Source organism: Ambystoma mexicanum, chromosome 2q (assembly GCF_040938575.1).
Source record: "Ambystoma mexicanum isolate Mex_15411 chromosome 2q, UKY_AmexF1_1, whole genome shotgun sequence".
NCBI classification, from domain to species: Eukaryota; Metazoa; Chordata; class Amphibia; order Caudata; family Ambystomatidae; genus Ambystoma; species Ambystoma mexicanum.
This window is the reverse complement of record NC_090924.1, coordinates 444,667,556-444,679,678: the sequence shown is the minus strand read 5'-3', so window position 1 is coordinate 444,679,678 and position 12,123 is coordinate 444,667,556.

The following is a 12,123-nucleotide window of genomic DNA, read 5'->3' as shown; positions in this document are numbered from 1 at the left end:
TGCTATGGCAAAGAAAGCCTTTTCAGCATGTAGCATGGCGTTAAAGTCGGTTAATGCTACGTGCACCCTTGCTAGGTTCAGCCATACACTTTGGGAGTGTGCTTCTACAGCGGCTGACTGCATCCCGGAGGGAGAAGAAAGGGATGCGTTCCTGAATATTATACAGGACGGTAAAGACGCTATATGCGAATCCCTCCAGACGGGCATTGATTCGGCTGACAGTATCAGCAGAGCAAGGGCGGCAAGTACATCAACCAGGAGATTCGCTTGGTTGAGAAAGTCGGGTTTTGCCCCAGATGTGCAAGCCAGGCTCTTGAACATGCCATTCGATGGCTCTTCTTTGTTCGGGAAAAAGGCGGATGACAGTTTAGAGAAACTGCAAACTTCAAAAGCTGCAGCAAAATCCCTAGGAGCTGCAATCCGTCAGACTCCTTTTCGTCCCACAGGAACCTCTGCGAGGGGCAAGGCCTTTCGTTTCTACTCCGCATTCAGAAGAGGTAGAGGACGACCGGCTCAAAGGGGTCAAAGAAGAACTACCCGAGGTGGACGGGTTAGATATTCTAAAGCCGCAGCAACAGCAGGTGCCTCTTTACCATCTGCATCAGCCGCCCCAAAACCACTCTGAGGACTCCCCTCACAGGACACCTGTAGGAGGCAGGTTGACTCAACATCTGACGGTATGGCAGGCTATCACGTCAGATGCTTGGGCATTGGAAACAGTTGCCCAAGGTTACTGCCTGCCTTTCCTACGTATACCTGTCATCGACCGGGGATCAGCTCTCAGAAAGCTCCAGATCCGCTCCTCTTGCAGGAAATTTTGGACCTGCTAGAGAAAGGTGCCATAGAACCGGTACCTGTAGCGGAGAGGAACAAGGGCTGGTACTCCCCTTACTTTCTCATTCCGAAGAAAGACGGAGGACTGAGACCCATCTTGGACTTGCGAGAATTGAACAAATTCCTCAGGAAAGACAAATTCAAGATGGTCACTCTTTCTCAGATCCTCCAGGCCCTTCAGTTTCAGGACTGGTTGGTATCTCTGGACCTTCAGGACGCTTATTTCCATGTGCCTATCCATCTCGAACACAAATACCTGAGTTTCGCAATTGGCAACTCTCACTATCAATTTCGAGTACTGCCATTTGGGCTGACCTCCGCCCCGAGGGTCTTCACCAAGTTAATGTCGGTAGTGGCTGCAAGTCTAAGGAGGGAAGGGATTCACGTCTACCCCTACCTGGACGATTGGCTGATCAGGGCTGTTTCTCCGGAGCAAGCTCAGATCCAGCTAAATCACGTGTGCTACTCCCTTCACAAACTGGGCTTCTCCCTCAATTTAAAGAAGTCTCAAATGATACCATTGCAGAGACTCCAGTTCATAGGAGCGATCCTGGATACTTCCCTGGGAAAAGCCTCGCCATCAGAGGTGAGGGCTCAAGATATTCTACAGATGGTTACCAAGTTCCAACATGCCCAACGTCTCCCAGCCTTCGACTTTTTGAGGTTGCTAGGCCTCATGGCATCCTGCATTTTCCTTGTGGCAGAGGCTCGCCTGAGAATGAGATCCCTCCAGTGGGCACTGAGGACTCAGTGGTCACAATTCTCAGGGAGAATGATCTTCAGGTTCCCGGCAGGGTGGCTCAAGACCTTCAGTGGTGGGCCTGTCAGGAGAACATTCTGAAAGGAGAACAGTTTTGGCAACCCTGGCCGGAGATAACAGTAGTCACGGATGCCTCACTCACGGGGTGGGGAGCCCACGCCAACGACTTGACCATCAGCGGTCGTTGGTCTCCATCAGAGTCCAGACTACACATCAACCTGTTAGAGCTGAGAGCCATCAGACTTGGGCTGAAGGCTTTCCTGCCAGCTGTACAAGGGAAGAACGTCCTGATTAATGACGGACAACACGGTGGCCATGCATTACCTCAACAAAAGAGGCGTAGGATCACTACCCCTGTGCAGAGAGGCGATGCAGCTCTGGTTTTGGGCAATCCAAGAAGGAATCTCTTTCACCTAGCCGGAGAGAAGAACTTGACAGCGGACGCTCTGAGCAGGCAGAACAGTCTCCCACGAGTGGGAGCTAGCTCAGGAAGTCCTTCAAGAGATCTTCGCCCTTTGGGGAACCCCTCAGGTAGATCTGTTCGCCACCAGCCTAAACAGGAAATGCGACCTGTTCTGCTCAAGGGAATTTCCTCCGAGAGGAGCTCTGGGAGATGCGTTCATAGTGGACTGGGAGTTTCCGCTTCTGTACGCGTTCCCACCGGTCCCTGTCATTCCTCAAATGATCAGGAGGTTGAGAAGATTCCGGCGAACCATGATCCTAATTGCCCCGGATTGGGCCAGGAGAACGTGGTACCCGGACCTTCTAGACTTGTACATCTGCCCTCCAATTCGACTTCCTCTCAGAGAGAACCTACTCTCACAGAAGGGAGGTCAGGTTCTCCATCCAGACATCAAAACCCTCAACCTTCACGCTTGGCTTCTGAACGGCTGAGGTACAAGGATTGGGACCTCCCTGATGTTATGGAGCTGTTGCTTTCGGCAAGGAGGCCAGCAACAAAGTCTTTATACCGCTGCCGTTGGAACAGATTTTGCAGCTGGTGTAGAGAACAGAATATCGAACCATTTTCATGTGGTACACCAATGGTTTTGTCCTTCCTACTATATTTGGCAAATTCAGGCCTTCAAGTTGGCACCATTAAGGGCTATCTCGCAGCACTATCTATCTTTAAGCGTACTGCAGAAGAACCATCCTATTTCAAATTACCCTTGGTAATACAGTTTCTAAAGGGGTTAACCAATGTTTATCCCCCAAGACCATTCCAAGTTCCCCTATGGGATTTAAACTTAGTACTAACTTTCCTGATGGGTACACCTTTCGAACCTCTCCATTCTTGTTCGTTAAGATTCCTTACCCTTAAAACTGTTTTATTAATAGCACTTACATCTGCTAGAAGGGTGAGCGAATTACAAGCTCTTTCTTGTAAACCCCCTCATACAATCTTTCACAAAGACAAAGTTGTCCTGCAAGTGAAGCCTAATTTCCTCCCAAAGGTAGTTTCTGAATTCCATATCTCTCAGAAGATTACCCTACCATCTTTCTATCCTCCTCCTCACCCGTGGAAAGAGGAAGAGAGGTTACACAGACTAGACCCTAGGAGGGCTTTAAGTTTTTACATTAGTAGACTAGCCAGTTTAAGACAGGCAGACCCGTTGTTTGTAGGTTACGCAGGTCAAAAGCTGGGGTTACCAATAACTAAGCAGACCATTTCCAGATGGATCATTCTAGCCATTCTGGAATGTTATAAACTGGCAGGGAAAGAGCCCCCTCAAAACCTTAGGGCTCATTCGACCAGAGGTATTGCAGCTTCATCGGCCCTCAAAAGAGGCGTGCCGGTTAAAGACATGTGCGGCCGCTACATGGTCGTCTGTCCATACCTTTACACGTTTTTACAATCTGGATTCCTCCTCTAGTCAAGAGACTAGGTTTGGAAGGGCTGTACTGCATTCTATTCATCAATAGAAGACAGAGTGAAGTCAGTACTCCCTCCTCCGAATATAGAATACTGCTATGGGAGCCGATCTAAGATGAGGAATACGTCGGAGGACACAATCCCTTCGAAGAACAAGTTACTTCTTACCTTGTAACGTTCTTTCGACGGGATGTTCCTCCGACGTATTCCTCATCGACCCTCCCATCCATCCCCGCAGTTCTACTTCCCTTGTTGTTGCAGTTTACGCTCCTTCAGGGTGATTAGTGTAGTCCAGACAGTAATACTGTGGGCTACAAAACGGAACTGAGCAACGGACGCTGCGCGCGGCCTTTATAGGCAGGATAGCGTCGATACGGCGGCTGTCGAAGGACATCGACTCGAGGGACGTCGACGCGCAGCGCCCTATAGAGAATTTTCCGAGGCCAGCAGAGCTGGAAGGATATATCTAAGATGAGGAATACGTCGGAGGAACATCCCGTCGAAAGAACGTTACAAGGTAAGAAGTAACTTGTTGTTCTATAGGACTTGTCGGGGTCTGATCATGTAGTTGTCTAGTGAGTTCCTCCATTCTGTATAGATCTAGTGCCTTTAAAGCCCATTCCCTTTCTTTTGGGAGCTTCTCCCTCTTCCAGCCCCCAACTAGGCATGCCCTGGCCGCTAACAGCAGATGGTGTGGCATGTGCGGAAGTCTTGTCCATTCTCCCGCTATTGTTTCCATACTGAACATTACCAGTAGGGGGTCCAGGGTCTTCTCTATCCCCTCCAGTGCCTTTATCCATCCCAGCACCTCTTTCCAATATCTGCACCCTGTCACATCCCCACCACATATGCCAGTAGTCTGCCATTTGCCCACATCTCCAACAATGAGGGTCCGCCCCCAAGAACATCTTCGATATCCGTACTGGGTCCCACTGATTTGTACAGGAGTTTGAGCCCATGTCGTTTTCATTGACTAGATACTGATATACAGTGTGCATTAAGACCTAATATCCTCCACTGTTCCATTTCAAGCCTCATATCACTGTCCCATTTCTTCCTGAGTGTGGAAATGTCTTCCCCCTTTGCGTCCCGTGAAGCTTGGTACAGTCTGGATATGAGACTTCTTGTCCCCCTCTCAGTATCAAACAGTTTCTGTCTGCGTCAGTTCCTCTGTAATCCCACCTTCCACTGTTCTGACATTAACAACCCCTTGAGTTGTTAAGAACTTAAATACTGAGATGTTGACTATTCCCAGGGATTCCTCCAGGTCCGCTATCTCTACAATCTGTCTTCCTTTAGGACCTGTCTGACCTGCTCTAGCCCTGAAACCTCTCGTGGTCTGGTATACAGTCTTGTATCGAGGGGGGGGGGGCGGTGGAGTGGAGGGGGGGCATATGTGGCTCAATGGTGTGTATTTGGGGGGGGGGGAGTGAGGGGGGAACAAGATCCCTGAATTGGGCTGCTCTATAATTGGTGCGCATCTCTGGTAACCCCACTCCTCCTTTCTCCTTGGGTTGTACCAGTAGCCTGTAGGCTGTTTTTCCCCTTGCCACATGAACCGTATTAGCCTCTTTTTGAGTTCTGCAAAATGAGTATAGCACCCTGGGGAGGAGCATCATTTTAACTGTGTTCAATCTTCCCAGCCATGAGCTCGTTAACTTTGACCACGTTTCCAGCTCGCAGAAGACTTTATGCATGAGCCTGGGGAAATTGCGCTCGTGCAAATTGCCCGGGTCTTTGGGTATTATATTTTCTCTCGGGATATCCAGGTTCAACCACTCCTCACATTGCTGTTCGGCGTAAACATGTAGAGGGAGAAGGCTTGATTTGCTAACATTTACCTTAAAACTAGATTCTTACCTTATTCTTCCAGTATCCTGAGCACCCACCGGACTGATCCCTTTATGTATAGGAGTATATTGTCGGCATACATACTCGCCTTATAACTCTTCTCTCCTACCTGTATTTCCCCCCCCCCCCCTCTCATCTGATTATCCCCTCATATTCTTTCCCAAAGTGGTTCCATAGTCAATGCAAATAGCAGAGGGCAACCCTGCCTTATGCCTTGGCTTAACTCAAATTCCCATGATCTTGACCCGTTCACTACAACCCTTGCCTTGGGCCCAGAATAAATCTCTCCAATTGCCCGACACATTCTCTCTCCACCCCTATCTTCTGCAGTAACGCAAAGAGGAAGCCCCATTCTACCCTGTCGAATGCCTTCTCAGCGTCTAAGCATAACAAAGCCCGCTCACCCACCTCCTCCTTAGCTGTTCCATGAGATCCAGTGTTGTCCGAATTGCGCCCGGGCCCTGCCTTCCTGCTATAAATCCCATCTGATCCGGATGCACTACGCGGGGCAGTTTTGCTTCAAAGCATGTTGCTAATATCCTCGTAAATATTTTCTCATCCATGTTTAGTACTGAGATTGGGCGATATGAGGCGCAGTGGGTAGGATCCCTCCCTTTTGGGAATACCGATATTAAGGCTTGCTAAATGTCCCTGGGGCCTCCCCTGTGTCGAAGATATGTTTCTGATGCTTGTTAATCTGCTTAGAATCACATGCTGTGCATATGGTCCGACATCCAGTGGTAACCGCAGAGTATTGCATCTTGTCTTTTGGGGACCGAAAGGGGACGTCGGCATAGGCGTGTCTGAAACATTATCCCTATCGTGACGTGTGTAGTAGCCAAAATCCCTCACGCGCAGAGGTCCCTCAGATTGTTTTTTTCTGCCCAGATAACTGGTCGCCCTATAGCGGATCTCTTCATGAGACATGGTTTATCTTACCGAATTGTCGGTTTAATCCCCGTTAAGTCACTTCGCCCATCAAGAACATCTTTGACGAAGACTACGGGGTAATCTACGGCTGTGGGTTCCGGCGCCTAAGATCCGGCGTTCAGACTTCCACGTGGTCAGGCTTTCTGGCCGGCCTACACAGTAGGGAGAGTGGGCTCGGGGGTTGCCATACTGCTATGTCTTTACTCTTTTCCACTGCTTTCCTTTTTGGTCTGGTCACCCTTCCCTTCTGCTATGGAAAGGACTCCATTTAGATTCTGCCCTGTGTAGGGTCAGATATCCGTGGAACGATGAGCACACGTCGTAACGCTTGTCCCCCCCCCCCCCCCTAGAGCACAACGAAAAGCGGTGTTCGGCGTGTAAACTCCTTAAACCTAAACCCCTTAAGGAGCGCCGGTTGAAGCGGTGGGCCGCGTATGGAATGTCACACGTGGAGCCTACCTCCCCTGCCGCGACACCAGCCGAAAGTGACGGGGGTACATCGGATGACCAAACGTCCAACGCGGACATTATATACCTTGATGCGGACTATTCTATAGCCGCCACGCCCATCCCTGACCCTTCCAGGCTCGACTCCAGTCTTGCTACAGGGACCGCACCCAGTGACAGGGGCGTACAATCGCACCGCACACAATCCAAGCGCCCTCCTCGATGACTTCGTCGAAGAAGGCGAAAGAGCCATCGGATCGATCTGATCCGAAGCCTTCCCCGCATCCGCAGCAGCGCATGACGACTGGGCATAACAAACATAACAAAGGCGCTACTCCCCAAACCACACACGCTGAAGTTTCTGAACAAGAAACTTCGACGGTTTCCAAGGCCCATACAGGCCCGAAAAACCGAGTAGGCCTCTACCCGAGAAGCCATCCGCTGGCCCTTCTGGAGCCGCGGAAGACATTTTCACTGCCGACACATCATCGGAGGCGTTGTCTCCCGAAGATTCGGTGACTATCCGTAAGAGCATCAATAGGATTGCTACGGCCGTAGGCCTAGTACCGGTTCCGCCTACAGCCCACAGTTATGGGTCAATCCGATAAAGTTTTCCACAGATTTTGAAGACGATCCCGAAGACTCTCACGAAGAAAGCCAGGTATCCCTCTCAAGCACCCTGAGGAGATCCTCTCGACGCCTTAGGGCGGAGAACTCTGTTCCTACTCAGCTAGGTCCATTTGGGTCATCCAAGTGGACCACGGAGCAATTTGAGGGGTGTATGGATCGGCTGGAGCAGTTTTTCAGGGCTTCTGATCGACCTCTGCCGAAAAAAAAGCTTGAGTAGACCCTAACCCTCAAACAAAAGCTGCCCAACACCTAGATGTCCAACTCCAAGTTGACTATCAAGAAGATGTCCAGATGGACACGTATAGAGACCTCTATACAGAAGAAGAGGAGGCTTTTCTGGACAACTATGGGGAAGATCAAGGGGCAACGGACAACTGGGACGACACCCAGCAGGACTATCACAATTCTGATATAGTTTGCCTCGACTCTTCCCCCATCCACCCCGATTCGACAAGCTTCCCCGGTGGATGATCCAATGGCTTTCAACAATATGTTGAAAAAAGCAGCGGAATTCTTTAAAATTGCCACGCTTGAAGCCTTGCCCGAACAAGATTTTGCGGAGGACATTATTAATGAAAAGCCTCCGGCAAGCCAGTCTATCCCTCTCTTGAGCTCTGTAAAGAGACGGCTGGCCCCTTCCTTACTCGCACCCGCTCAGACTAGGGCGGTGAATCCAAGGGTCGAAAAACGTTTCCGGCCCTCCCCCACCGACCCGCTTTATATCAAAGGACACGTAATCCCAGACACGCTGGTGGTGACCAACACTCGCAAGAGAGCAGGGGTTCCCCTTGCCATGGGAGAGTCACCCCCGGACAAGGAGTCCAAAAGGTTGTATGCCTTAGGCAAACGGGTTACGTCGGCGGCGGCCTATACCGTCCGGATTGCCAATAACACAACGTTGCTGGCAAGCTACGTCGACGCCCAATGGAACCTACTCCAGGAAGGCCTTCAGGAGGTTCCGGAAATCAACCAGAGCAAAGCTTCTCGCCATTGTCTCGGAGGACAAACTTGCCAATCAGAATGTTGTAAAGAATACCCTGCACACCGCAGACAGCAAGCAGGTCTCTCGCACAGGGAACTCTCCTAAAGAGGCACGCGTGGCTGCGCACGTTGGGCTTCAGGCCTGAGTCTCAGGCATCCATTATCAACAAACCCATCGAAGAGGCCAACCTCTTCGGGAAGGCGGTAGACGATGCGTTGGAGACAGCCAAGAAGGAGCACAAGACTATTAAGTCGCTGCACCAAATTTCCCAGAAACCCTCTTCAGAGGGGCAGTAATTCTCAGCGGTCCTTTCGAGGACAAGCCCGCGCCGCTCAAAACAATTTCGGCACAGGCAACTTCAACTCAAGTCAACCTGCTGCAAACACCACTTACTACCCCCAGAGGGGTCAGAAGTGCGGAAAGAATAGAGGCAGAGACTCCAATTCCAGAGGAGCGTCAACTTCGGGTCAGAAATGACCTCCAGGTCCCCTCCCATGTCTCCCCAGTCGGCGGGTGATTAACCTCTTTCCTCAAGGCATGGGAGAGGATAACTTCAGACCAGTGGGTCTTGAAGACGGTCACCCACGGTTACTGCGTGGAATTCGCCTGACCTCCACAGTTCAGACCGCCAAAACATCGACGCCTTTCACCGGAACATCTGCAGATCCTGATCCAAGAGGTGGAAGCGCTGCTGGGAAAGGATGCCATAGAAGCCATCCCGATTCTTCAGGTAAACGAGGGCATCTATTCAGTGTACTTCCTTGTACCCAAAAAGGATCTCACCATGCATCCTGTTCTAGACCGGCGCCCAGCAAACAAGTTCATAAAGCCCCAGAAGTTTTGCATGGTAACACTGCAAGAGGTGATCCCATTGCTAAAACAGGGGGACTTCATGACAACATTGGATATGAAAGATGCATACTTTCATATTTCAATGCTGCCAGCGCACAGAAAATTCCTAAGTTTCGTGATTCAGGACAAACACTACTAGTTTAAGGTACTCCCCTTCGGCATAGCCCCGGCGCCAAGGGTGTTTATCAAAGTCCTGGCAGCGGCACACCTGCGCAGACTTTCAGTTCCAGTTTACCCTTACCTCGACGATTGGCTCATCACGGGGGACTCGTTCGACGTTTGTTTTTCAAACACCCAAAAAACAGTAGACCTACTGTTCAGCCTGGGATTTTCTATCAACAAAAAGAAATCCAGCTTAGTCCCCAGCCAAGTAAAACAGTTCCTGGGGGCTCTAATTCGTACGGAAGACAGTCTAGTCTTCCCTTCCAGCAAGAGGGTTCAGAACATGTGCGCTCAGGTTCCTCAGTATGTAGCCAGTCGAGAGGTGACGGTACGCAAAGCTATGCGTTTGCTAGGGATGATGGCGTCATGCATATACTTGGTTCCCCACGCACGGCTGCGCATGCGTCCCATGCAAGAGTGGCTCAACAGCCAGTGGTGTCAGGCCAGCGGACAATGGGAAGATCTGTTAGTTGTCTCGCCAGCCCTCGTTCTCTCTCTGCAGTGGTGGTCGAGGGAGAACCTCTTGAAGGAACCCGCTCGGGGTGGAAGGAACATAGATGTCTTACTACTTTTTCTCTTCATGTACTCACTCACTATAGCCTTGGACTCCCTCGTGGCAGAAAAAATACAATCGGAGGGACCTCGGCGCGTGAGGGATTTTGGGGTACTACACACGTCACGATAGTGTTTCAGACACGCCTATGCCGACGTCCCCTTTCGGTCCCCGAAAGAAAAGATGCAATACTCCGCCGTTACCACTGGCTGTCGGACCATATGCACAGCATGTGAATCTAAGCAGATCCAATCATCAAATGCTTTTACGTTAAGTAATGCATGTCTTATACAGTTTTGCCATATGCTGACCTAGGATACTCTGGCGTCCCGTCCCCTTTCCTCCATACTGCATGGGCATCCCTTCCAAGGGATGGGAGACAGAAACTTTTTCACCAGAAAAAAAAGTTCTTCCCCTTTAAATTTGGAGGCGCGTGGGGATGCGGCCCTGGGAGCATGCGCTGCCCTGACTCTGCCCCCGGAGCCATATATCGGTCCCCTTTTTCGCATCTATGGGAATGGGCCGAATTCACCAGCACTCCTGGGTTTGGCTTTGGCCATGTAATTCAACGCGCAGATCCTTCCATCTTTTGTATTTTATCATACAGGTACTTGGTCCTCAGGCGTCACGCTCCTCTCCGACGCATGTCGACTTCACAGGGTTTAGCAGGTGTCCATCCTGTGACAGGCTCTTCCCAACTTCAGACCCCTATGCCCTCTGCCTATGTTGCCTTGGTCCAGACCACGGTTGGCACGCATGCACAGCGTGCAACGCCCTTTCCTCCAGGTCTCTGAAGAACAGACTAGCCAGGTGGAGGGAGCTCTTCCAGAAATCGCCTCCAGAGGACCTGAAGGACTTCGTCAAACATCGATCCAGGCCCAAGGTAGGGCCTCTATTCTCCATCGCATCCCGCAAGGGAGACTCCTTAGCAAGACTCCCCCGCGTGAGAGGGACCGCTCAGGTTCTACTAATGATATTTGCAATGAGGCTACAGGCCAAGGGATCCTGAGGTCCTGCCGGTGACTTCTGTTGAGGGACAGGAAGGTTCTTGTACCAGTCTCAAGGGGCTACGCCCTTGTACCGGCAATATGTTGGAAGGGGCGCCTAAATGCAGCTTTACCGACTTCCTAGCCGAGGGTGTTGAGGCCTCGGCCTGAGGAGCAGGGTAGGCCTCATGATCCACACTCAGAGTCCTGGACGAGGCTGGGCCCAGTGAGCCGTGTAGCACAATGACTGCACATGGAAGGCAGCTCAACAAAATGGCTGCCATGCTATCAGCACCTGTCCGCCGCACCAAGACCGGGAATTCAGGGAAGAACGAGTGTTAATGTGGGGCTAGTCTCAACCAGGTACGTGGCCTACAGCCTATCCTTCATTTGTGCAGGGCAGGATCCTGCTATGTTCATATGGGCAGGATATGCAGCGGCACCAACTGTCTCCCGCTACTCTGTCCATATACCCTACCACCCCTCCAGCCTATCAAGACCGGTTCTTTGAGAAGTTCCTCGGGCTCATGAAGTCCCCTCGGATGGGGGTGATCCTCAGATGCCATCTGGGACGTGCTCCCTCCAGTGCTTCCAGCACCTCAGGCGGAGGACCCCCGGCCGCAGTGCAGCCTTTGCCACCTGTTCGGGCCCCATCCGATTGCTCAGGCGGTTCCGTACCAGCCTCTGGCTCTGGTTCCTGTACCCCAGCCTCCGGCCCCCGCCACTCCTCCACCAGTGCAGGATCCTCTGGACTGACCCCCAAGCGGACACGGACGAGGAGGAAGACCCCGACATGCCCTCGTCAGCCAAGGCCTTCCACGAAAGTCTTGCAGGGCTGGCTGAATATCTGGTCATCCCGCAACCCAAGGTTGAGCAACCAGCAGAGGGGGTCCTCGCAGAAGTCCTCACGCAACACCCCGCTACATCAGTCTGCATCGGGATTCCAGTTTTAGCAGTCGCCATGACCAAAAAGGGTTGGCTCATGCCCCACTCTGTCCAGCCGGTCAATCGACGCCTGGACGCCAAGTACAGGCAGATAGAAGGGGATACACTCTTGCTATCGTCTCAGCCTCTCTCCTCGGTGATTGCGGCAGCATATTTATACTCTAAGCCAAAGCCTCAGTTGTCCTCAGCCTCTTCCTATGCTGCGTTGCTAGGCAAGGAGAAGATTATCTTGGAGGCATACGGGAAGATGCTGTATTCCAATGTGTCCTTGCATCTTCATCAGGCCAACGCTGATGCCATTCTGTTGGCCGCTAACCA